The 26,317-nt window shown below is 40.6% G+C and overlaps 1 protein-coding gene across 4 annotated transcripts in view; it reads left to right on the top strand.

The window, feature by feature from the left end:
• The window catches only part of LOC124407118 (zinc finger homeobox protein 4), a 197,439-nt gene that overhangs the window by 35,907 nt on the left and 135,215 nt on the right, over positions 1 to 26,317 (top strand). For 3 of the 4 annotated variants that reach the window (XM_046882957.1, XM_046882954.1, XM_046882958.1), the window contains exon 2: positions 18,587 to 18,632. The gene's annotated coding sequence lies outside the window, so the exon portion shown is untranslated. Of the gene's footprint in view, positions 1 to 2,638; positions 2,799 to 18,586; positions 18,633 to 26,317 lie in introns of those variants that run through there. The other variant, XM_046882956.1, reaches the window with a different exon arrangement.

The following is a 26,317-nucleotide window of genomic DNA, read 5'->3' as shown; positions in this document are numbered from 1 at the left end:
TTTCGGCCGAGGTCGTCGTCCCCGATCCGCATAAGGTACAAAAAGTTATGTATTTACATTCATACACATGTACGTACACAAGTAGAGACAGACTCATGTGTTACTTTGTTGTTCGCGCCATTGTTTGAAAATAATTATAGACCGTGTTCAGTCAACAATAATTATATTTGTCGTAAAATGAAACCACGCCAGTAATTGTCGAGGCTGCGCGGTTTGATTGCGTCGTTGGCACACACTCGCAACAACACCCAGGTTATACCCACTACTTAGGACATATGTTAGAACCATCCTGGACTAGCCACGCGGCTAAAATTGCTCGGATTAAATTTTATCGTCCGAAATTCAAATGCGACATGCAAGGAAAAAGTTGCGAACTCTTTATATTTACTCTATTTTCTTGGCCCGTTTCAGTTTTGCTTAATCTCTTGCTCTTCAATTATAATATTTGATATTATATGAATAAATTTTCTGGAAGTGTCGAACGATAATTAACGGTGTACCAAAATAACGCGAAAGAGATTTTGAACTGGCTTTACAGTAAGAAAAATTAAAATTTGTTCATTTAGCTAAAATTCATTTTCGAACTGAAAAAAAAACATTTATTTCAAAGAAGAGGAATTTGGTTATTACAATTGTCGCCTGCTATGGCTAACTTTTAGCTTCGCCAAGTTACGTTTATTGGGATTGAATAAATATTTTACAGGTCACAAAAATAGTAAATTTACTACGGCTGATTCATTAAATATATTTTCTCAATCAGGTACCAATATATATTTCATAGAACAATATTTGTTACGCGGGGTACATAAATCGCGTCAAATGAAGAGCGTATGTATTCGATTTGTTGTGGATAGATTCGAACGAGGTCGATTAGTGTCGAATTGACACCGAACAGTATCGTAGTGCTCTAATTAATTGTTATTATCCTCGTTACTCATATTTCGCTCGTCCGGTTTAAGACACAGATTGAAAAAAGAGTCTAGTCGAATAAGAGATGCATGTGCTATATTTATAACTCAACCTATAAATCATGATGAATAACGAGGAGAAACAATAGAATTTAGCATGCTAAGCGCCGCACTACGCATGCGCAAAACAATCGAATTCGATTGGTCGGCGAGACGATATCGCGCAATATTTATATCCGCAAAAGAGAGGAGCTAATTTACTCAAAACTAAACACGAGATGTCAAACTCTTCCGCGTTGAGTATCGAATTGGAAAAATGATGTCGCGATAAATCTCAGCAGTCATCGGCCTTCAGTCAATTAACAATAAAAGTTTGCCAAGTCCATCCAAATTGCTACATGAACCGATCGCGATCTGCTTAGTCTAAAAAAAATTCTCACCACCTACAGAATCTCCAAACAATCCGCGTTTGACGGATGGAGATTGTGGTGGCCAGCCTGCGTGAAAATCCGACACATCTCGCGCATGCGCAGAGCAGCTGCACGCTCGATCTGGTAAGTTTTCCAATTTCCTCTGGTGTAACAGGTCGAAAAGTGTCGAGAAGTCAAAGGACGCGCAGCGCGATCATCGCTTGGCGCAGAATTTCGCGCGCCTCTCGGAAAGCTCCGATTCCAATTGAAGGGACCTTCTGGCCCTTAACTGGAAATACAGGTCCGCTGAGGCCGCACAATGGGCTAACGAGGATCGGGACCGCGAGGTGGCAGGCAGGTACCCTCGTATAAAAATTGAACGCCTCGCGAGGTGACGTCACGACTCCGAGGCGTTTGTTTAACGAGTGTCCAGGCGGCGGGCGCGGGCGGCGGGCGGCAGACAGCAGGCGGCGGCACCTCGCCGCGACGATCGGGGGGGGAAACGGCTAGAGGGGGGCAAGAGAGAGAGGGGGCGTAGTAGTATCGTGTCGGACGCTGGACGAGGCGCACGCTGCCCGCGCGGACCACGCGGCTAATTGCGAACGGGAATCTCCGCGATTACTCGCCTCTTCATCCCTCCCCTCCGCCCTTCCGCCCTTCCGCCCTTCCGCCACGGCGACGGGAAAACCGCGAGTGACGCGCGAACACCCCTTTCTGGGGGGAAAGTTATCGAGAGGGGGAAGCGGCGCGGCCACCCAACCGTACGTCCATCCACCCGCCTACCTCCGATTCCTCGCGCTAAACGACCACGTGACGGACCTGCTACCGGCAGTACGCCGTCGATCTCCCTTCCTCTCGCCGCGATCCGCAACCACGAGTATTACCCGCAATGTCCTACGTTATCCTCGGAGTCAAGTTCACCCGGTGTCTGCACAATGACTTGTCCGACAGCTTGAACAGACGACAGCTCTAATCTCTTTGTCAGGCGAGACTCGAGTCGGAAAGTATAAGAAGGGAACCGTCGACGTCGTTTCCGCTCGAGATACTTTCGGCTGAATTCTTTTCGTCCGCACCTCGGCCACGTGTGCAGCGTGTTTTGGGTGAGCACGTGTTCGCCGGCCTAGGCCAACGCCAACGCCAACGTGCCTTTCGACCTCCGACGAAGGGCTACACGCGGGACTTGTGTTTACTTACCATATACACCCGAGTGTCTTTCTATTCTCTCCCTCGGAGAATCGTAGTCGCGCGTTGTATCCACGCACTCTAAGCGAGCATGCGAAAATGACGATTGTTCTTCCATCGAGGCCCGAGTGGACCCTGCGGTTGACTTCGATGCGCACGGATGTTTCGACGCGCAAGTGTGAGTGCTTAGTGCAGCGCGGCATTGGAAGTGTGTGAGAGTGTGTTCGAGACTATCGCCATTTGTGCAAATACCTACCAGCCGCAGAGTTTCAATCAGTAGCAGTGGACGACGCGCGAGGTGGGTATTATCATTGTAAGAAGCACGCTCGCGCTCTGCGTATAGCTGCGTAGGTATACCTACATACGTGTCCCGAACGGGTCGAGGGACCGAATTCCTTAATTCCCGTAATTACGTCCCTGGTGTAATTAGCGCGGGGTGCAGAGACAGCCGGATGTCTGCAAGGTGCCGGGCAACCGGCCGCGCGGCTTGGCAATTAATAATTCATAGCCGGAGGGGCGTTAATTAATCGGGCATACGCGTCGCCTCTCCGAGTTTATGCCCGAGCCACTTTATGCTCGTGTGTTATACCGGACGGCCGTCAAGACGACTGTTGTACTAATTACAATTTATAATTAACCAACTTTTAAACTACGCAAGGTCCCGCGGCGCTCCATTGCTCGACACGCTCTTGCCTCTCACCGCAGCTCGTTATTCAGGGTGATTCTCGCCTTTTTCGCCGAAGGGGTTAATCAATTGCTTCTTCTCAAGGGAGGCCGACGTGTCTTTTCAATTCTAAAGGGTGCTGAGGTTGGAGGCAGAGCTCTTTACGCTTCGGAGCCGCAAATTTTCGTCACCAAAAATTTATGAACAATTTTACAACGACAAATTGATAGATATGATACATATTCGATCGTAATAATTCGCGAGGCTGAAGTTAGTAAAGTTAGTGAAAAAGCAGTATTTTGCACCTTTGGAATAACTTTAGAAGTTGAATTTACAAGTTCTGAGTTTCTTAATGCTCTGTTAACGGTTTTCTAAATTTTGAATAATCCTCCGAAATTGCAAAATGACGAGTTTCTCCAAAGATGCATTATCACAACAACGTTACAAACTTCAGTCTGACAATAATTCGTGATTTCATATACTTTTGTACACCCTCTTCGGCTCCAAAAATTAATAGTTAGCTACAATATATATCCAACGATAATAACTCTAATAATCATTTTCTATACTCGATTCACAAGCTTGGGAAAAACTAGTAGACAAGTATTTCTCCGTACGATATGAATTAGAATTTCCCTCGATTCCACTCTTACGATTCTTCTCGATTAGAAACGGATTGATTTATGTTCTTAATTCCCGAGAATATTTAAAAAAGAAATCTGAAGACTCTGATTCTCATTGTCAAAGACTTTCTTCGAGCCTGAATCGCCTTGTGAGTCGGTAGCTGCACTTTATGTAATCACCTAGTAATTACATTTACGTACCCATCGATCGTCGATCGATTATCTTTGAATGATTTTTAACCTCTTATTGGAGCCAGGCACTCATTGCCAACGTTCGAGTAAAATACAGAGCGGTGAAATCATCATTCTGAGATGGTACATTAAACGTACACGTCGCACTTGTTCAATCGACTACCGAGTTGTACAAACTCTCGCGATTCTTCATTCATCTTTACTCTAAAACTATTTCGCACGAGACGTTTGCCTGATTCTAGGTTTACTAGGATTGTTATAAATTTTATTTTCATTTAAATCCTTCCAAAGTTTTGCCAGCGTGGTAGTGAAATGTTCAGTCACGTGTTTGCACTCTTCGATGACGTTCGCGTAACAAAATAAATAGCAGAAGAAGATTTCCACTCTTCATTCGCGTAACGAATACATGTATCAGCCGTCGATCCGATTTGATCGATAAATTTTCAGTACATAGGTATTACAGCTGCATGTTCAAAAAAATGGAAAAAAAAGTAGAAAAAACACGACGGAGTCATATCAGGCGTATTTAACTATGACTGGTATATTATATAGCCACACGGATATAATATTATCTCGAAATCGTTAAAATTACATCAGTCATGTGATAAATCACATGCATGATCATTACTGGGTCATTTCACCGTAGGTACCATTTCACCAGCCGCAATGCCTATTTCTGTCACTTTCCAACATATCATCATCTCTTTCTCCCCGCTTTACCCCCTCGTTGTGAGAATATGCATGCGCACAGGCACGGTGTGAATATTATGAATATACATGCGCCTGCACTTATCCGTAGAATTATATAGTCCAGCCTGTAAGCTCTGCACCTGAATTAATTGCTCGTAATTGTTCAATGCGCCTTTTACCCATACGCGTGTGCCGTTCGTATATTTGTTAATGCCGACGTGATCACGAGTCTCACATGCAACGTGATCGCAGACCGTATGTATATATATATATATGCTTAATAATTACACGTGTCAGCGCTAGTTCAAATACAAGTTTATATTCTTTTTTCTCTCTCCTTGAATCTCCGCAATCGCTTTGCCGTGCAGTTTAATTAACGCTGCAGGATAATTTTCTTCCTTTTCTTTCGTTTTTTTTTTTTTCGCCGCCGAGATTATTTTGTTCGAAGCCAGCGATTCGTACAACATAAGGATGGTGGCCACTCGGCTAAAAATAATCGATGACTTGATTAATCGAATTGAAAAAAAATACTCGAACATGACTCGATTAAATCGCCACAAATTAATGGATTAATCGATTGTTTCGTAATTTTTTGAGAGGGTGTACTTAAAAACGAATTTCGAAAATTTCGGTCTGTAATCTTAATAGTAGAAAACTTTTTTTGACAATCTATAGTATAATTAAAAATATTCTTCAACTTCAGGTTGAAATCTTCATTCATGTTTCACTTATTGTATCAAATAAACAATCGAAACGTTGATCACATAAAATAATATTACTTTTTTTTTTAACCAAAAACCGATTGTCAGGAGAAATAATCGAGCTGGTCGATTAATCGGGTTTGCAAAATAATTGATTATAGTCGATTAATCGGGGAAAATATAATCGATTTAATGGAAAATCGAGTATTTTCGGCCATCCTTAGTACAACAACAGCAAGAAAATAAAGGTTGTATGTATAGTGGCAAAGCAGTTCCTACAAGCCGGATGACACGGGCCAGTCAATAATTGATTAGTTCCGTATCGATCGGTCTGGGATATTTGTTACAATCGGTATAAATACGGAAAAAAGACAGGAGAGAGAGAGAAAAAACCACCAACACTGTGGAGTGAGAGAGAATGAAGAAAAAAAAATATATATATATATTCTATATTCTTCTGGAAATTACGGCCATTAGAACAGGTCTATACTACCCGCAGGGACCAGACGTCGAGTAATCGAAGAGAAAGGCCCAAGAGAGAGAGAGAGATCGAGGAGGGGGTAAGAAAAGTGAGAAATGAAATGAAATGATAAATTGGCGCGAACTAACCCGCGCGTAAGACGTAGAAACACGCATTAGTGTGCAAATGAAGGAGTTCCACGCGCTCCGGCGAGTTCAGCCACCCTTGGCTTCGAGGGGTTGTCTAGCCATCGTCAGGGAAAAAAGTAATCTGCGCCTATTTTTTCGCACCTTCGCTCTTTTCGCCGATATTTCGCATATCAGAAATTGAGATTATTCGGTCAGTCAGAGACTTGGAGTCTCGATTATTTAATTTCCTTGGAATTAGAAAAGCAAAAGCGAAAAGCGAACTACGCGGAAAAGTTTCAATAATCATTATATTGAAATTGTATAAAAAAAAATATATCATCGTGTAAATGAGTTTTGATTCACGTGTTGTACTGAACTATATTGCATAGTCTGAAAATATATTGATGAAGAAGAATGAAATTACTAGACTATGGATGAAAAGAATGATACTAGATCGAAGTGAGTGGACTCCAAGAAAATTTATTCCGTTGGTTCAAGAATTCCGTTCCCTTCGTGTAGCGATAAATTGAGGGCGTTTGATTATCTGTTAATAAGAGGGATTTCGGAATTTGGCGAATCTGCTGCGCAGCATCAGAATATAAGGTGAACGAAATGAGAAGGAAGAAAAAAAAGTCCGGAAACACGCACTGGCTAGCGGATAAGTAGAGGGTGTGAGTTGTGTGAGTGAGTATTGCGCAAGGGAAATACGTGCGTATAGGTATCTACATATATAGGTATAACACAATACCGGGAATAGCGTAGTAGCGCAGCTCGGTAAATTCTATTTTTCTGAATCAATATCATTAATGTAATACAGCGAGGGTGCCCTGATCGAGCCCCGATTACACCCCTACGAAGCCATCCCACCACCCACCCTAACCACCCCGGATCTCGAACACCCACGCGCTTATACTAATCAAGGAGAATATTAGGTATGAGCCGGTATACATATATGAGGAAGAAGCGGGAAAAAAGCAGCTCGTTTTTGCTTATCATTGTTATTATTATCGTCATTTTTTCGATTTTTTTTCTTGCGAAAGTATCTCATTAGCAGCGAAGAATACGAGGAATGGACAATCGGCGAATCGTCTTTAATCATTGCACAATTACATCAGTCAGTAATCGAAACTTTTATTGAATAGGCATCTTGATAAGGTTGATTGGCCGGAAATTAATATTCTTTAGTAATTTCGTTACGAGATTGTCGTAGATTGAGTATCTATCAAATTATTGTAAACGTAATAAGATGCGAAAGTCTGTGAAAAAAATAGCGACAGAAAATACTGGAATCATAAATAAAAGCTTAGATATTCCAATTCAGACCCAAAAAACCTCTCAGTACCAATTTTCGTTCAAATCCATTCAACCCTTCTTGAGATATCATGATTTTTGTTTGATTTTTTTCGAAATTTCTTATACAAATAATTGAAAACGTACCGAACCGATTGAAGCCAAATTCTAATCAGTTCTAAGTTTGTAAAAATCGCGTCGATTGAGACCAAAATCATCACACATATAAATCACACACGTGCACACATACACACATTCATCTGAAAACGATTGGAGGTGATTCTATAAACTTCAAAATATGGAGACTAGTGAAAACTCAACTTTTCGATTTCGGGGTAATTACACCAACTTCCTGTTTTCTCTCTGACAATGAAACCAGAGAAACGACAATTTAAAAAATCGGCCCGAGCCTTCGCACCTCCTAAATTCTAACCGCTGCACTGGCTGGCTTGTATTTCAACCTATCACGGGGGTGAAAGCTGAAATTATACCGCGTCAGATACGCCGCACGGACAGAAGGGATGGAGTCAGTCCTGCACGACCAGCCAGTGTGCTCGATGTTTTTAATAAGCGGCCTGACCTGTGGCACGTAGCAGATATTACGACGAGACCTTCCCCGACCCCTTCTAGGCGCCGTGCACTACGTATACTCGGTCTAATTAACTCACACCCCCATGTCGCGTATAAGACGGTGTCGTGTCCTCGATGGCACCGCGTAGTTCAACCCCCTCGTGCACCCCGGGGATACGGAGGACAGGAGAGATACGAGAGCCGGTCAAGCCGGAAAAGTCAACCCCTAATAATCTGACGAAAGAATTTCATTATCTTTACCAGGGATGATAATTTTTTTTTATTTAATTTTTCTTGTTTTTCATTTTTGTTTTTTTTTCACATGTTATGTTTCACTTCCGTTTTACCACATAATCATGTCGTATTCATTTATTCATTCATTCGTATCCGAGGCCCAATGGTTAATAAATTTATCACCGATAATTGGACACGAAGTACAATAATATGTACTTGCATGATTATACATTATTGGACAGGTGGTAAATCAATTTTATTTGGTGAATGTGTTTTTGAAATATCGTATAAATAAATAAATCTTGAATAAAAAGGTATCGAATAAAATTATCGAGTCTCCAGCTCTGTAATTCGAGGACAGTTCTAATCAAATTCAAAATCTCGTTTTAAATCGCTGGGTTACAAGAAGGATTTTTCTCCGATATCTAAACATTACTTTCGTTCGATTCCCGTCTTTGTTTTATCCAAAAAAACATGGTCCACGGAAATTGAAGAAGCAATCGCTGCCTAGAATTTTTCACGTGTTCGTCGAAGTGGTTTCCTCGCTTGGGTTTGTCCCGAGGACCGGCTGCGGGCGTCGAGAAAGCGAGCGACAGACACGAGGGCGAGGGTGAAGACGGAGGAGAGTCACCCTAAAGACGTAGTGTCATCAGCCGCAATTAGGTCGAGCCGCAGGGACGACGTTTGGTCATTAACACGTGTATATAGCCGAGCAAAACCGCGAGCACGTAACGATGCGTCTCCCCCCCGCGATATCTAGCTATACACCCCCGACGCACATACCTACCACCCTCTCCTTATTTATTGACTGACTCGTATTACGGTGCCGGGATATTTCCGACCTCGTAAACTCATCGGCGGATTCAGCGTCGCTTCGCTCTCTTCGTAAGGGTTGCGAAATATTGTTGAAAACGTTTGTTTTGCCTTATTTTTACTGGAACGAGGTGTAAACATTAGTTTTTACCAAACCAAAAATCCTTCCGAAGTATAGAATTATAAGTACAAGAATAGAAAATAAAAAAATTAAGCGCGAGGTTGAAATTTCGAATTTGAAAACTTTCGAAAGCCCCAAAACCCGAATTTTTTGCTGGTGAAACTTAAAGTAAAGAAATCAAACTTTGACGTAACATCAAAGTTTTGAATCGTCCAAAACCCGATGCTCAAAGTTGCAAAAGGAAAAAATGTCGAAAGCGCGTAACTCCGACGAGTCAAAGTTTCGAAAGTACGAAAATGAGAAACTTAAAAAATCTGAAACATCGAAATTGGAAATAATCGAAGATTTTCACTTCTGTGAACATTTCTAGAATTTATTCTTCGCCACTTTTCTCTATCGTTTTTCTTCAATTTTTTTACAGCTAAAAAAAAGTCTCACGTCGTGAGGTGCGCATCCCTCAAATTCTTCAAAATCCCATACATTTACGACAGGATTTTTCGCAGCACAAGAATTTACGTTCGTGCAAACCTTCTTCGAGCATAAAAAAAAATAAAACTAATACTGCCATAATTTGACAGAGTCTAATGTGTACTATATGTGTCAACGGTGGGGGGTGAACGCCTCGGGGGTGACGGACGGCGCCGGCGTTATGAATACATCAGAGAGGCACAGGTTCGGCGGTGTGGATGCTGGATCATGCGCGGGACATCCGGCTCCACCCTTGTCCCCATCCTCCCTCTCCCGGACTAATTATACATGCGCTATCGCCGGGAAACCAACCCTCTCCTCCTCTCTCTTACTCTCTCCCTTTCTCTCTTTCTCTCTCGGGGTTTCCCTCTCGCCACGGAGGAGGAGGAGGAGCTCTTTCCATCTCGCGATTTCCCCCACAGGCCTTCCCTCATTTTAATTACTCGTAGGCGTCAACTTACCCGAGTCGAAACCACCCTTCCTCTGCACTCTGAAGCTGGAACACCGGCCAATTGAAATCTACCAATCACGAGCCGCCGTTCTCTCATCCTCCCGTTTGTCTTTCGAGAAAAACATATTTCTATAGGACGATGAAATTCGCAGGGCAACTAACGCTGCTCTACGTACATACACGATTTAATCACATGTGTACAATGTAGTACACACGTATGTTTACGCACTCAATTTTGTTAATATTTCATCGTTTCGTATTACATTCGACCTCCAGATTTCGGTCAAATTGAAATCAAGATCCTAAAAATTGCATACAAGTTTGATTCCAGTAATAACGTTGCGAGCTTTTTTTACGTCAGGGGATTTTTTATCTTCTACCATTTGTTTATTATTCTTTTTTTCAATTTTTTCTCATCTTCGACTCGATAATTGTTAATCAATAATTGCTATTCTGTAGGAAGAAAGCTAATTGAAGATGAAAAATGCTTTACAGAGATATCCGGACCATGCATTTTGTAAATTGATTTTAAAAGACAAGATCGCACAATCTCTCTTCTCTGTATGGTTTATCCTCACCTTAGTCCTTACCCATAACGCGTTAATTAATCTTCAATATTTATTCCACCCCCCCCAAAGGAAGTATTTATATAAAAATACAACGAGAGCCAGTATTTGACCCTCGACAAATCGAAACGCGTCTTATACTCGATTTTACTGTCGCTGCAGGCGTCGGGAGGTGGCGATGGGGGGAGGAAGGACGCGGGCGTCGCGAGAAGCGGAGAAGAAGGAATATAAAAAAGCAAGAGAGAGAGAGAGAGAGAGGGAGAGGGAGAAGCGTCGCGGCGCAGGCCCTATGCAAAATAGGGAAATGGTGGGAGGTCGGCGCGGAAGAGCTTTCCGGGCTTTCGGTGAAACAGCCCTCGCTTTCTGGCTCTAGTTCTGTCGTAGCGACCGCCGACGCCCCCTCCACGTCGTCCCGACGCGTTACGTCGACGTGTAAGCCCCGTCGCGTCTCTCAAGTGCAGACGACGGCCAGTGTGTGTGCCCTCAAAACTACCCCCGTTCTCATCATCCTCCTCCTCCTCGTCCTCGTCCTCGTCCTCTTCCTTCTCCTCCTCCTCCTCCTTCGCCTTCCTTCCACCAAGCCTTGCATGCCTCGCCAAACGCATCCCCTGCATTTAAGTTACACGTCTCGATCGTTGCGTCATAGGTAGATATTTTGATAATTATCACCCCTCACAGCCACCCTCCACAATTGTAACGCGGGAACAATCCTGACTTTTTTTTATCTCTCTTTTTGATTCAAGTGAAATATTGGATATATTTTTATTGTAACAGTTAGAAATTTTAAGATTATGGAGTAACAATACTCGTTTTCTGGAGTTGAGGGGATTTTTAAAATTTTATCTAGAAACATTATTTGTGCATGCGTTCCTGTTGAATATATTCGCGTAGTAGAAATCCGTTATACTGGCTTCTCAAATTTTACTCGAGATTGTAAAAATTTATACGAATTTCACTCCAAAGAGGACAAATTTGTTTTGAATCGAAATGAATCATGGAAATCGCGGATCTTGTAGCAGAATATTAAGTGAAATTTTACACGAAAAATTACTTGAAATTTTTGACAGTGAAGAAATACTTGCAACTTCGCAAAATTGTAGGTATACGTATATATACCTATAACGGTCAATGATTGAATAGTAGAATCGAACATTCTTATAACAGTGGAATAAATTACAGATCGAGAAGATGAATATTATACATTTCTTTTACTTGAGTAATTCCAAGTATATATTCAATATTTTTACACCTCGTTTTTCTTTACACAGAGATTCATCATTATTTTTCTGATCGGGATACCAGCACTGCAGCCACTATTGCAAATGCGTAGTTTTGACTTTCAAAAACACAAGTTATTGACCTCGAGCGTTTTATCAACTTTTTGTTTCATTATTTTACTCTTGGATTTTTTAAAATTAATCTATACCAAAATATTTTAGAACAATGAACGCGTTTGTGATCCATCAGAAAATGAGAAACAATTGTTGAATTAATATATATATATCGTAATAACTTTTCAGGAGAAGAAATAAATATTGGTAAAATTTTAATCTGCGGAGGAAAGAAGATCGAATACAATCTGCTGTATTGTTTTTTCTCACTCTTCACTCCGTATAAAAATTTGTCTAATATTGGTTATAATGGAGGCGAAAGTGTATCGAGATTGCAAAATGTTACATGTATTTATAGCTAACTCGCACTCGACGCTTCGTACGAGGAAAAAGAAAAGTTAAAGACAAACTAAACACACGAATCAATATTGTAAAAGATTGACTATATTTCCTAAGCAAGTAGAAGAGGAACGTGATTGTTTTTTTTTTAAATAAATTTATTTTCAAATTCCTCTTCCTGTTGTCTTATACCTCGTTTATTTTTTCCTCGCAAGCAAGCGTGTGTGCAAACGTAGATGAAAAATTTGCATTCGTAATTATCCCTCTGGTAATGCGTTGAACGTGTGCCTCAGCCAGTATATACCTATATACCTAACCACAGTGAGTCAGTCTGTTTCTTATTAATGACTAATTAACGAATAGCGCGAGATTAACGCGCCCGTCTATGACGCAATGCAAAGACTCGCGTCCCACGATCACATATTGTGTATAATGCTTCTCCTCTAAGGCGTGTGTGTATTCGTGTGTACGTGTTATATAGGTACGTGTTAGACGTACATGTACCTGATGTGTAGAAAATTTCACAGCCGTATTTTTTCCGTCAATAATTAATTATCGTTAAAAATTTTGTTCGTTTTTTTTCGATAAAATTCTTCCTTTTTTGTTTTTACCTCACCGAGTCGACTCATATATATAAATACGGCGATGAGATGCTGCGGCGACGTAATTAGTCGATGAGAGACCGATGTATGTACGTTATACCTACCATTGTGAGTTTACCAATCAGCCAAGTTGCGCAGTTCGTGCCTTTATTCCCGCGCCGTACGTGGACGTTGATTACTTTACGCAACCGTTTAATTAATAATTATACAAATCATCCTGACTGCAGTTCTTTGAATTTGACGACACTGATTGAAACTAACGTGCTAATGTATAACCCACTATATATGTATACGCACACACAATATGATATATGTACGACGACAAAGTGTAATTAACACAAGGAACAATCAGCATGAGAAAATTATGATTTATAAATCACGCGAAGATACATTCATACGTTTATTCATAGTAACGTAAGCTCTCCTTCCTCATCCTCGCGATTAGATTTCCTCCTTCTTCTTATTCTTATTTTTCTCATTGTTGGTAAGATTAGAAAAATTAATTAAACGCACACAGCTGCGCAGGATCGTAATTCTATGATAGGTGATATCGCTGGTCTAAAATAATATAATATACTCATGTTTTAACTTAGAAACCACGTAAACAAATGCGACGTTAAACCCACTCGTCGTGTAACTCTGCCGAATCTTTATCTCTACGTATAGTTGATGTTTTTTACGTTCCTTCAACGATAGTGTGCGTCAAACGCGTCGTATGCTTGGTACATGTTTATTACAGATATACAGACGTATGCAATACCTATCCGCACGATTGCCTAATGACTTTGTCCCAAAGTTCCATTCGATTATATTATACGCCTACGTAAACGACACGAGGAGACGAATCTTCGTAGCTATAGGTTATACATTATATACCTCTTATACCATCCTCGGCTTCGAAGTGCTAATTAATTAATTGCTCGATGACTTCTTGCCAGCTCCCACTCTGGAGATACACATAATACACAGAAGGTTCGGAGCCACACGTGTAATTTTTTTCCGCCTCAAGTTTTCTTTTCTTTACTTTTGTCTTTTTATTATTTTCTTTTTTCCCTCGCTTTTTACACATATTATTTTATACAACGCGTGTTTTCCGTACACAAAGTACTCGTTTCTATAAAGGTCGAGTGAGTCTGCTGATACGCATGTGCGGAGTACCGAAAAGACTACTTTTATGTCCTGGGAGTTGAAAGTGGACTTTTCTGTACTGCGCGCATGCGCTGTCGCCAAGAAATCTAACACTACGAGATCTTAACCTGAATTTTATGCTTCGCGAAAAAACGCGTAACGTACTCTTGTTGTATATAAAGAATCGTGTATTATGAGGAAATATTGAATTTCCAAAGAAGAGGAAAAAATGAAAGAGAACAATAATTATAATAAAGAATGGAGAAAGATGATGAGAATTTTTTTGATCTTGATATACAATTCTCTCTCACTGCAGCGTATAACATGTTTTTTATTTCGAATTCTTCTTTTGCTTATTCTTATACGCTTTGATTACTCTTTTTCAAACCAAGGACGAAAAATACAGAGAGAAACAAGACTGCATTCGTCGAATTTCACACGACAAGAGTAATTAATGCATCTACCTGTCGCTGTGATCACATAGAATGAAAATTCCTCCATGACATATACACGCATGCATATTATTATATGCATGGACGTATAATTAATCAGTGAATAATTAATTCATTGTCAGCATAACAATGCGTGCGTGCATTCGTCGTGTTATATCCGTGTACGAGTACCAGTAAAGGAGGGAGCGCGATACGGAGGCCTCTCAGGCCTTCATAAATTTACATCTCTTAGCCCGTGCCAGAATCATTTTCTACAACGGTTATACGGAGCGAGATAGAAATAAGACCAAATGAAACGAAAGAGACTGCAGCGTGTAAAAATGAGAGAAAGAGAAAAAGTATGATATGTAGACCTGGAGACGCGGTCGGCGAACGAAAAGCTCCCTCGACTCGCAACTTCTTTCGTTTTATGCGGAAAGCGATGCTGCATTTTTGATCGTGCAATTTAATATCCCTGATTTTAATGATAGAGAAAACTAAGAAAAATGGTATTTGTTTCTTTGGAATACACAGAAAAATCGAGAAATTTCGACGGACTCTAGTCACTCGAATGATTCGGATATCCAAATTTTATACGGTGAAAAAACTGTGCAGATGATCGAAATATCGCTTCAGACGATATTTTAGATTCTCTTACCTCAAAACATAAAGACTTTTTATTACTCTGATCCAGTAATTCTGATTTTAGTTAATCATACGATTTTGAAGTTGACAACCTTAACGTAACGAAACATCGACAAAAGTGACACGAAAGAAGTTGATTTTATAAAATATTGATTCAAGTCGACCCTAAAGTTGCGGAGTAACGATATTTCCTAAAGATGCATCGTTACATTGACGTCACGATCTTAAAGCTCATTCAACTGTCTACACACGAGTATCCCCAACATCTGTGACTTTTTCGCACTTTTATTTCGCCTATAACATTCCTTTTCCCCGCGGTATGAGTCGCGAGATAATTTTTCATGTTTTCGAAATTGACGAGACAAAATTGGTCGAGGATCCGAACCGTCGGCTGAATTTCAGTAGAGGATGTTACACCTACGGAACACAATACCTGAGTATATAAACCGCGTGTGTGTTCCTGAATGCCCAAACTCGTGCCCAAACGTGTTACAGGTAGGCGGTGCAGTTCGAAGAGGAGAGAAATATCAGAAGCATTCTTGAGAGAAAGAGAGAGAGGGAAAGAGAGATTGACATTTTTTTTTCTTATGGACAAAAATAGAGGAAGAGAGAAAGTCCCTCGAATGGGGGAAGGAGGGGGGCGGCAGCGCGTGGGCGCGGAGTAGAACCGAAGGTTCGAAGACACGGTTGTCTCTCGCGCCTCGCCTTGCCAGGAATTAATAAACAGCAACAAATGACTGCCCCCCGTCGCTGTCGTACCTTCGAGGTCTGGAAAAGACCGAGAGACGAGGACCCCGCTTTCGTAATTTCCCTCCCTCCCTCCCTCTCTCCACCCCCCGCTCCTCCCCCCTTCATCTCTCTTGGTTTAACTGATTTCGTCGCGCTGCTATTCAATTTATAACATGGAATATTTTCAATCGACCACCAACGGACGATGCGATCATGATCCGGACTTCACGCCTTCCTCGGCATTATCCTCCTTACCTCTCTCTCTTTCTCTCTCTTTCTCTCTGTCCTTCTCGAATCGCTCTGCATCGTTGATCATATATTTTTTTCTCTGTTCTTTTCGCCCTTTTTGTCTCTCTGCTTTTCTTGATTCTGTACTTTACTGTTCACCGTATTTTGTTGTTCTACACGATGTACGATGAAACGGCTTTTTTTATTCCGGTTTTCTTTTTTTATTGTTGTTTTTATGGTATAACCGTAAATATAGTTAGCAATTTTTTGACTTGCCAATATACTGTTTACCGAGGGGCTATTCATTCACGGATATTTTAATAATTGATTCGGAACCGTTTCAAGCCGTTTGAAAATGATTTTAAGTTATTCCGAACAAAGTTCAAAACGTTTTCTATGATGTCAAGCGATTTTAACTGATTTTTAAATTATTAAAAATGGTTTTAAAGTGATTTTGAATGGTTTGAAACAATGCTTTTTATCATATCTTTAATACAAGATCGATAATAATTTTTCTCACAGCCATACAGAATAGCTTGAAATAAAAATTTCTTACCACTTTATAAAATATAATCGTATTTCCATACAATAGTCAAAAAATTAATGAAATACTCTCATAAATATGGGTTTAAAAATTTTTTTACGCACGATAGATAAAAGTTCAGTAACTTTAGCACTCGTGCGTTTTTTTTTTTTTATTTCGTATATATACATACATTAACGTATCGGAATGAATTATTTTTCCGCCTTTGGCAAAACAGCAATAAACAGACGCCGTTTCTGTGCAGGCAGCAGTATATCGAGGAATCTTTTTTCTTCCTTCCGCGTGAAGTTGCTTCTTTAATTATTCTTCGTCTTCTATTTTTACTCAATCAATGAATGAGCAACGGGAATATTTCCGAGTTATTGTACATGGTTACATGCGAATAAATTGGCGGATCTTAAAATCTGCAGATCGGTAGGTAGCCGGCTGAACTTGAATCGCGCTTTATCCATACGTGCCGATCATTCTCGCAGGTAATTAATAATTATACCTGCCTTCCTATCGAGCCACCCACTCACCCGTTGCAGTAACGGTACGAAGTAGGCAAGACGGGACCGTTCATTCGTTCATTCGTTCGTCGTTCATACTCTGCCGCAGCAGCAAGGACCTCGCGGTGTAATATAATAGGACAATTAATCACGGCTTGTCCATCGGTCCCAAGGAAAACGAGACGAGAGAGGAGAAGAGACGAGAAGAGACGAGAGACGAGAGGCGCGAGGCGAGAGAGGAGAGAGGAGAGAGGAGAGAGGAGGCGAGGCAAGGTCAAAGTCTGGGCACTTCGATTTGCATTTTTAACCGAGCGACGAACTCTCGAGTTGACGTTGGCTTACCGGATGAGATCTCTTCCACTGTACCTACATGCAAACATATATACTGTATTCATGTAACTCTCTACTACTTACTCGTGTGATTCGACTGTCAATTCCGAGCTGACACGAGCATCGAGTCCCTCCGCTGCACCATCGAACGGTTCTTACACACAGTACAGATCTTCACGTATTTTTACACTTCATTAAGGGATTACAACGCGGGTTTTGAGGATGAAAAAAAAAGCATATTTACTATAACTTTTTTTTTGTTTTTTTCGACGTAACAAAAGAATTATTTTTTTCAAACTATTGAACTTGTAAAAGAACAACATTTGAAGAATCTTTGGTAGGATTTTCATTGAAAAATTTTGAAAATTCTACCGTTTAGACCTGGTTTTCGGAAAAACCCCTTAGGAAAAAGTATCCTTGCTGTGGCCACGATAACTCGTGACACCTTTTTCCGATATCGAACAACTAAATATTTTCTGTTACTAGAAAACTAAATGTTTCTGTGAAATACGAGAAGCTACCTCACTTGACTGAGATGCGAACTTTTTTTTAACCGCCGTAAAGTTGAATATTCTAAGCAATATTTACGGTCCGGATGAGGACTATCTAGACCTGAAAAATGTGTGTTTTAATTCATGCATACATATTTATAATTTTAGTCGATTATTGGATATTTATTATTGTCGACTATTGGACGACAGCTGATTCAAATCGTTTTTTAAATCTACCAAAATACACTTTCTAGCCCACTCAGTATCAGGTTGTTATATTAAATGATCGATTGACCGGATAAAAAGCGTAATAAAGATTTGGTCAACTCACAATCAGCAAATTCAGGTCATTTACATAATCCTGATTAGTCGTTTAGTTTGTCGAACAAAATACTTAATTAAATTAAATCTCCGTAATGCTTTGATTGAAATAAATTTATTAGAATTCATAAAAAGAGACTGATTTTAATCAAACGAATCCTGTTTTTTACTTAATAAAATGTGGCTAATAGGTGAATCGAGTGAATGGAATTCCTCGGTTTCGTGAATGAATTTCTTACTTTACCATGCTTTTTTTTTCTTTCTTCTAATGGAAAAATAACTGAGGATATTTTTTAGTGAGATCTTTAAAAGATTCCTTTTTCGAAATTCTGCTTTTTTTTGCGTAGTTTTCAGAATCATGTTAACTCGTAATTAACGATAACCACATGCTTATTAAGATTCACTCTAGCCTGAGTGCAGTCTTTAAAAGTTTAATAATAAAAACATAAGACTTGTCACTTGTCACACCAATTCCCGTTTTCTAAATAGTTTCGTTTCTATTTTTCAGGTCGCAGGAAAGGAGTAGACCTAGTCGTCTGCCGTTTTCCCTATCGGTGAGTAACTAAATTACGAATACAGATTTGATATTAGATATATGAGACTATTCCATATTAGGGTAATTTTGAGATGAGGAATCCGATGCCAGATTTCATGTGACTTTCTCCCACTCAAATTACATTTAAGAAATCTTATTCACTCAAGTTTCTTCGTATCTTTTGTACCTACCTTTTGAAAAAAATTGCTGACTAAAACCGACCTTTCAACGTCCAAGAAATCAGATACGTTATCATTGAGATTGAATCAAAGCCAATCCAACCGTTAAACTCTACTACGTAATTATTTTGTAAAATATTGCCAAGGGAGTGGAAATAGTATACTTTTTAAAACTTTATTTGAATAGTAATGAGTGAAAGGGAGTACCTACTGAGGTACTTTTCTAAGTTCGACAAAAACTCAAATACTTCGTTCAGACTTTGACAAAAAGATCAAAAAAAAAAAAAAAAAAAATGCCCAAATCTGAAACAATTCAACGAATACCCAAATTTTCTACCCTCGTATCCCATAGTTTCTGAATTAAGGCGAAGCTGATTCTGGCGAGAATTTATTTCGTTTTCCCAGCGCAGCTGAGCTCGATCACGAGGGCTGAAAAATGAAGGCCTTAATTTTAAGTTTTTTTCCCTCAAGGACTGCTTTTTTGCTTTTCTCATTCGAGGGCCGCCGCGCCCGACCTTTAACGACGATGATCCTGATCGTTTACGACTTTAATAATTTAGGCGCGCGAGGTGGAGGCGACGCCCGGTCCGTTTCAGCTCGTAAACCGCGTGACTAAATCCGTATTTATGGGTAAAAGAAGTCAGTCCCTGTTGTCCACGTATCTTCTTCGTATGTGGTGAGTTCTCTCCTCATACGTGTATGTATGCACACCTGTAGGTCATCCTTCCGTGCCCTAAGAATCTTCTTTCCCCCCCTCTGCTGCACCCACGCGAGGAGAGTCACTCGCGCTTCTTAATTCTGTTTTGAATCTTGAAATTATAAGAACGAATAGAAAATCCGTGGAGAGAGAAATCGAACGGCGAAGTAATATCGAATAGGCGAATACGACGGACTCTGTCCAACTTCCTGTCTCCGGGATTTTTAAAGCGGAGAGAACTTTGTTAGGCATCGAAAAGCGTGAGAGAAGTTCATCGATTGATTGATTGATTGATTGATTGATTGATTGCTTGATTGATATAGGTATGCTTATAAAGAAAATACAAAAATGATATGAAATGTAGCACACGTGATAAATAGCCAAATTATGATAATAAAAGAAGGCTTGGAATGTAATTAAACCAATTCTGAACGGTAATATAATAAAAAAAAAATAAGGTATAAAATGATGAAGAATAAAATAGAAAATGTTAAAATCAAAAACCTTACGTCAGCCTTAAGTCAGAAAATAAAGATAATTATTTTACATCGTCATTAAGAGCAAAGGGATGAGGATCTAAGCAGTTTTCAAATATTAGTAAAGTTGGTGATGAAGCGACGTTGATAAGTAAAGAATGCCAGAAATGAATATCCGGGAGGGAAAACGAGTTACGACACGTCGAGGCACGATGAGAGGGAATAAAAAGAAGTGAGTGAGAGAAAGACAGAATTGCCGAGGATTAAAATGCATTTTTCAAGAACTTAACGATAAGGTGTAATTCAAACCGCTGCAAGATATAAGAAGCAGAAGAAGGAGAAATAAAACTTGAAAGTTGAAATTAAACAATCACGTTCTCGTGTAACAGGATGCGCGTGATTGCGGCGGAAATGAATAAATATTGCTACGACGAATTCAGCGGCGGGAGGAAAAGTCGGGGCGACTGAAGAGCGAAGTTATGATATACAGAATGAGGAATTAAGGACGAAGGGAAACGGGAAAAAAATAATGAACGAAATAGGGGCGGTGGGTGGAAGGGCGCGGTGACAGAAATCTTTTTCGTTCACCACCTTTGCCTCCTCCAGCTTCTTCTTCTTCCTCTTCTTCTTCTCCTTCTACTCTTCCTTCTTCGCGAACAAAGAGTTTCTTCAAGAAAAGCGGCGCAGAGGAGACGAGAGGACAGAGAGTCCAGAGCAACCGGCGTCGCCGTCGCCTCGACTAATGCCACCCCTTATGCATCCCCATACCCTATACATATATATATATATATATATACAACACATACATATACTATAGTATATATGTATATATATATACGGCATCCACCCCGCGCTTTCAGGCAGGCAGCGTCTTCTTCTCTAACTCACCCCTATGCCGATATTTCCCTATCGATTGATTCGAAACCCCTCGGGAATAGGCAAGCCCCAATCCTCTGCCCCCTTCATGCCCTTGCCTGCATCTCCGTCACGGCGTATACACGTATGTATCTACGTCCTCGTCTCTTCGTGCTTCGGTGTGTCGGTGCACCCGCTGAAAGTAAATTTTTTTCTTCCTATTATACGTGTGTATGTATGACATCGCTACCTGTAGACATGCCTGTATATATGTAACGGTTTTCGTGTACGAACTAGGAAAAAAAGAAATAATTGTAACAGTAAGGGGAAATGTTTGTTATGCACCTTATACAATGGGAAAAATTTGATTTCTTATTGTTGGGTAGTCGTGAATTATAGTACAATAAGTATTGTTTATAGAATAAGAGTCTAACTACATACAAGAAAATGTCGTAGAAATATAACTGTTTAGTGTGATTATGATTGTCGATATATATTGACATATTTTAAATCACTTCAAAAATTACCCCGTTCACCTTCAATAAATAGTTTTTTGGTTTGATTTCAAGCTGATCGATACAAGTTTGTCGCATATATAGTCGCAAGGATCAACGACTATTTGAAAATTAAATTATAAGTATTAAAAAGAAAAAAAAAAAACGGAAAAGAAAAATGAAAACTATCGAAACATCGTGACTGAAATGCGATTGAAGGCAATTTGAGAACTGCAGTGTACTGTTCAGGATAATAATAGTCAGCATGCAAGTTCCTGACGAATTAATGACCCTGCAGAGAATTTGGAAGGGAACGATTCAGGTCCTAAAGGGAAACCCGTGATTTTTTTAACTGATTTTCTATACGTGCAAATAGATTCAATCGAAGTACCTATACACTTATAGTTTTCTTTTTTTTTTTTCTCGCATACTTTCGTGTATACTTTTTTCTCTCTTCTTGGCTCCTTTTTCTTTCGATTTAATAATATCCCCTCGTCCTCGACGTTACGCGACGCGACGCGACTCGACGGTGAGAACCTAACACCGCCCTGCAAAGGAGGAACGAAAGGCTCCTTTAACGGCTTCTCTTTTCCTCCCTCTCTCCCTCCCTACCTTCTTCTCCTCTACATCCTAGATACATACATAATGGAGCCTCCCTTCCTTCCTTCCATCCATCCATCCATCCATCCATCCATCCATCCGTCCGTCCGTCCATCCATCCTTCCTTCTTTACTTCTTTCCATCGTTGAAACTTTCATACGCTTGTGTATCGCCTGTATACATTTATACATATATGGATACATCTTATTTTTTACATTTCACTTCGAACGTTGCACTTTTCACAATCGATTTTATTCACCCGCTTCAGTTCCGTGGGTGTACCTTCCACCCCTATAATACATACGCACACCTCCATTCCGTTCCATTCGATTTCCCCCCTTGCGCTCTTTCGCCTTCGACGACATCGAGGACAAAAAGTTTTCTTAAATTTTACAAGTGCCTTCGGCATCAGCGGCAGGCTTATTTTTACGCGTATATAAGATCAGGAATTTGAAAGAAAAATTTTGGGAAAATGAATAATCTTTTTAATTCTATTTACAAAATGTATCTATTTCTCCTTCCAATTGACCTCTTCGTGAAACGTTTTATTCATTGTTATTCTTGAATGAAAAAAAATATGTTACCAAACTGTCAATTTTTAGAATTTCGTCAATCGAGAGAATTCATTCCTCTCGTTCTTTGCTCAATTCAGCTCGCATGCAAGCTATAGCAAACGTTCTAAAAATAATCTCCTTTCAATTTTCACATTAAAGCAGCTACCCGACCAGTGATAAACTTTGAAAAATCGAACCCTGCGATCTACCGGCGCACGTCAAATACCGACGAAGCATTGCCGATGAGAAATCGCGAAAAATGCAAATCAGCCTCGCACACCTCGCGGCGAGGGTTCTTCCCGCAGGGCGTAAAGAATCACTATCGGGATCCCGAGTCTGCTGCGGGGGTGGTTTGTGCCGGCAAGAGTCGCTAGCTTCGTGTAATTATGCCGGGCTGTGATTGGCGTGGTTCGTGGAACAGAGGGTTGTAGCAAGCGGCTAAGCACGGGGGTCGGGGGTTGGGGGCCGGGGTTTTTAGCTCGAATTCATTAGAAGTAAAAATCAATAGGCGACGCTCTGTGCCACCGCACCGGCACCGCTGCCACGCCGCCACTCACCCCCTCACTCACCCCCTGGCAGCAGCCATGTATAAGATTACGAACGCGTGGCTGAGCGCACAAACACGCGCGCACACCTTCGGGAAAAGAGGTAGAAGACCCCACACCGCCTCTCCTCTCCACTCCACTCCACCTTTTTTCCTCCCTCTCTTTTAACCACCCCCACCCCCTCGTACCTACCTACTCAACGGCGTAGGTTTTACCGCCACCGCCGGTTGTCGGTTCCCGATATCGATACACGAGGTGCACAAGACAAACGCTGTGTATCCTGATACCTGTGCTCAATCCCCCCACCACCCCCCTGTTAGGGGTGGGGGCTAGCTATCGATCGTTCTAATCGGTGCCTCAATCGTTTTCAGTGAATCGAAACCCGCCAAGTATTACGCAAGGGGGTTGAAAAAAGATGCGAGGATCGAAAGAAGCTCTTGTCGACGATTAACCCTAGAACGGTAACGTTAGTTTTTTTACTTATTTCGGTAACGGGGGGTGAAAATACGCACCAATCTTCTGAATTCCATCTCTCGACTAGATCGTTTCGTTAAGGATCCTGTAGGTCTCATTTTCTTCGTTTTTTAATAAAGAAGTACGAGGGCGAAGAAACTTTCGCACAAGTTTCAAACGAGTTATCAAAAAATTAGTTAGTCTCGAGTTAAAAATACAATAAAAGTAAGAAAAATCATTCACTTTCAAGCCAGGATAAATAACTCAGGTTATACCAATAAAATCCTTGAAAAAACTGTCGAAAGATGGTACTTTTTACCTTGTGCATAAAGCATGATGCAATAGACACAGATTCTTCGCTGGCGTGTGTTGGTATGGTACTGAGAAATTTGCGCATCGTAGATTTATATGTATTCGGAAACGGATGGAAAGAAACGCAATTGCCGGTAGAAAACCCCGAAAGCAAGGGAGTCGAGGGCGAAGAGGGTCGAGGCAAATTAACGGTAATCACCCGCGCACGATCATTAGGCAAAACTTCTTCCCTTAGCGGCGAAAGGAAGCGAAGCGAAGAAAAAAAGGAACCATAAAAAATCGGCGGAAAAAAATCGGACAACAATTATCGCGAATCACCGTCGAAAACATAAATTATCGCTTCATAACTGCACTGCAGCAATAGTTTCATAAATTTGAATATATACAATGTATATATAAATATAATCACCCCTCAACTTGGTTTAAAATATTTCGAAAAAAAAATTTGAAAAGAAAATCTTTTCCTAACTTTTTTTTTTTTTTTTTTAAACTTTTTCATAACTTGAAGTTGAACAACGTGTTGAACAGAGTGAAATAACGATGGAGGGGGAAAATAAAGCTTATAAACGCGCCAAGGAGAGACACTTCATAAAAATCGGCGAGAATTCGCGAGTGCAAAAATACGCGTCATCTCGGTACGTTTCTGCCTCTTGCGGGTGGGCATTATACGTGTGCATATATAATACTGCAACTTTCGTTTTAATAGCCGATTATTAATAACGGCGAGCATGCCTCTCTGCGGAGAACGAACCGAGTGTTTACTGGTAATTACGTGTTTGCGTCGAGCGAACTCGCCTGCAGATCGACCCGACCGCATGCCTGGGATAATTAGAGAGAAAGAGAAAGAGAAAGAAAGGGACGAAGGGATGCGGGGGGAGAGTCTCTCCGGTTCGCAGGCGGCGCCAGATAAAACTTATAATATTTGATCGCCGGCGGAAAACCGCCCCCCACCTCCCCCCTTCCCCACCGTCCTTCACCACCCTTCGCCTTCGTGCCGACTTGGTACAACGCGATGAACGCGCGATTCCTTCCCATATCGATTTTCATTCCCCAAAACATCCCCCGAATTGGGTGGCTGAGGTGGTGGACTCGCAATCTTCGTATCGATGCCCGGAGACAACATGAGAGATAAATAAATGAAGACTGCAATGAGATTATACAGAATATATTTCTATTCTTTATGGATAAGAAGATTCTTTTGAAACGATCGAGAATTTCAGTTAAAAATTTGTATGCTGGACATTTTTGGTCTGTTCTCGGGACTGTACGAAATTTAAAAAAATTGTCTGATACGTATTTCGGGGATGAAAAAATGTTGAACAAAATTTTAAAGAGTTTGAATCGGTGAGAAATTGGTGCATGCCATTCAAATATTGTATTCATATATTTTAATATTTTAATATTCATATATATTGCATAAAAATTTATACTTGCCATTGATATTCGACTGAATTCGGAAATTGAAAAGGTTTTTGGACATGGGACAAATATAAAGAAATTATTTTTAAGATTGCGGATTTATCAGGTTAACATTGTACGAGAGTAATCCTTAAAGCGATCCCGCAGGACGACGGAAACTCGAATATGGTTTTTGGGGTCGTCAATTACGAATCTGAACTCGAGATTCGCAAATTCAAAATAGCAGATCCAATATGGCGAACAAAAAAAAAAAAATTTTTAAATTCTGTAAAATTTTTCGGTATGTATTAAGTTTGTGTAAAAATTGGCATTCGATTTCCATGGTAAGTCCCAGCGTCCCGGCGCGAATTGCAGGGTTAAGCCGCACCGTTCTGTGAAGCTGGAGCCATCAACCCCTCATCGGCCATGCAAAACTCCTCAGAGCTCAAGGAGAGCTCCTTGAATGTACGGGAATCGATTAAGCTCCGGTCAACTCGTGCAACTCGCGTTCCTCCCGCGAGTATGTAATTACAAGCAGTTGGCACGCGACGGGGAAAACGCTGCGGCCTGTGAATTCCCTCCCTCGCGGACGTTCTATTAGCTGCGGGAATATTATTTTTCCCAAGACGTGTTCAGGATGAATCCATGGCTGTACTCGCCGAATGAAGTTTGGAGAAAACAAGCGTCCGAGAAATCTCACCGGCAATTTCGTTTGCGCCAATGATTGCCAAGCCGTTGATGACATTTTCTTAAACCCATCTCTGGAGATTCATCCGGCGAATAAAATAAACTCACAAACACTGGAGTTTAGTCGTTTTCAACGTTTTGATTAAAAAATCTTTTCTCAAATTGTCGATATAGCTTTTTTATTTTTATTACATAGAAAGGATAGGTACACTGCTGGATACTTTTCAAACCGGTTTTTATCTTCTCATGACTCTTGATTAAATACTCATTCCGAACAGTTAAAGGTACGTTCCAGGTTTCGCAGTTGGTAAAAGTTATACACAAATTACAATCAACCCTAATTTTGGATTTTACTGTAGTTCGAATCGTTCAATGCAACAGTCGATCCGAATTCTGATCATTCTGTCTCTGAATTTTTATTTGCACATACGACTCTTGACGTTTATGACGCATG

The sequence above is a fragment of the Diprion similis genome, chromosome 6 (genome assembly GCF_021155765.1).
Source record: "Diprion similis isolate iyDipSimi1 chromosome 6, iyDipSimi1.1, whole genome shotgun sequence".
NCBI lineage: Eukaryota > Metazoa > Arthropoda > Insecta > Hymenoptera > Diprionidae > Diprion > Diprion similis.
Note: the sequence above shows the minus strand (reverse complement) of the source record. Positions and strands in the feature narration are given on the sequence as shown.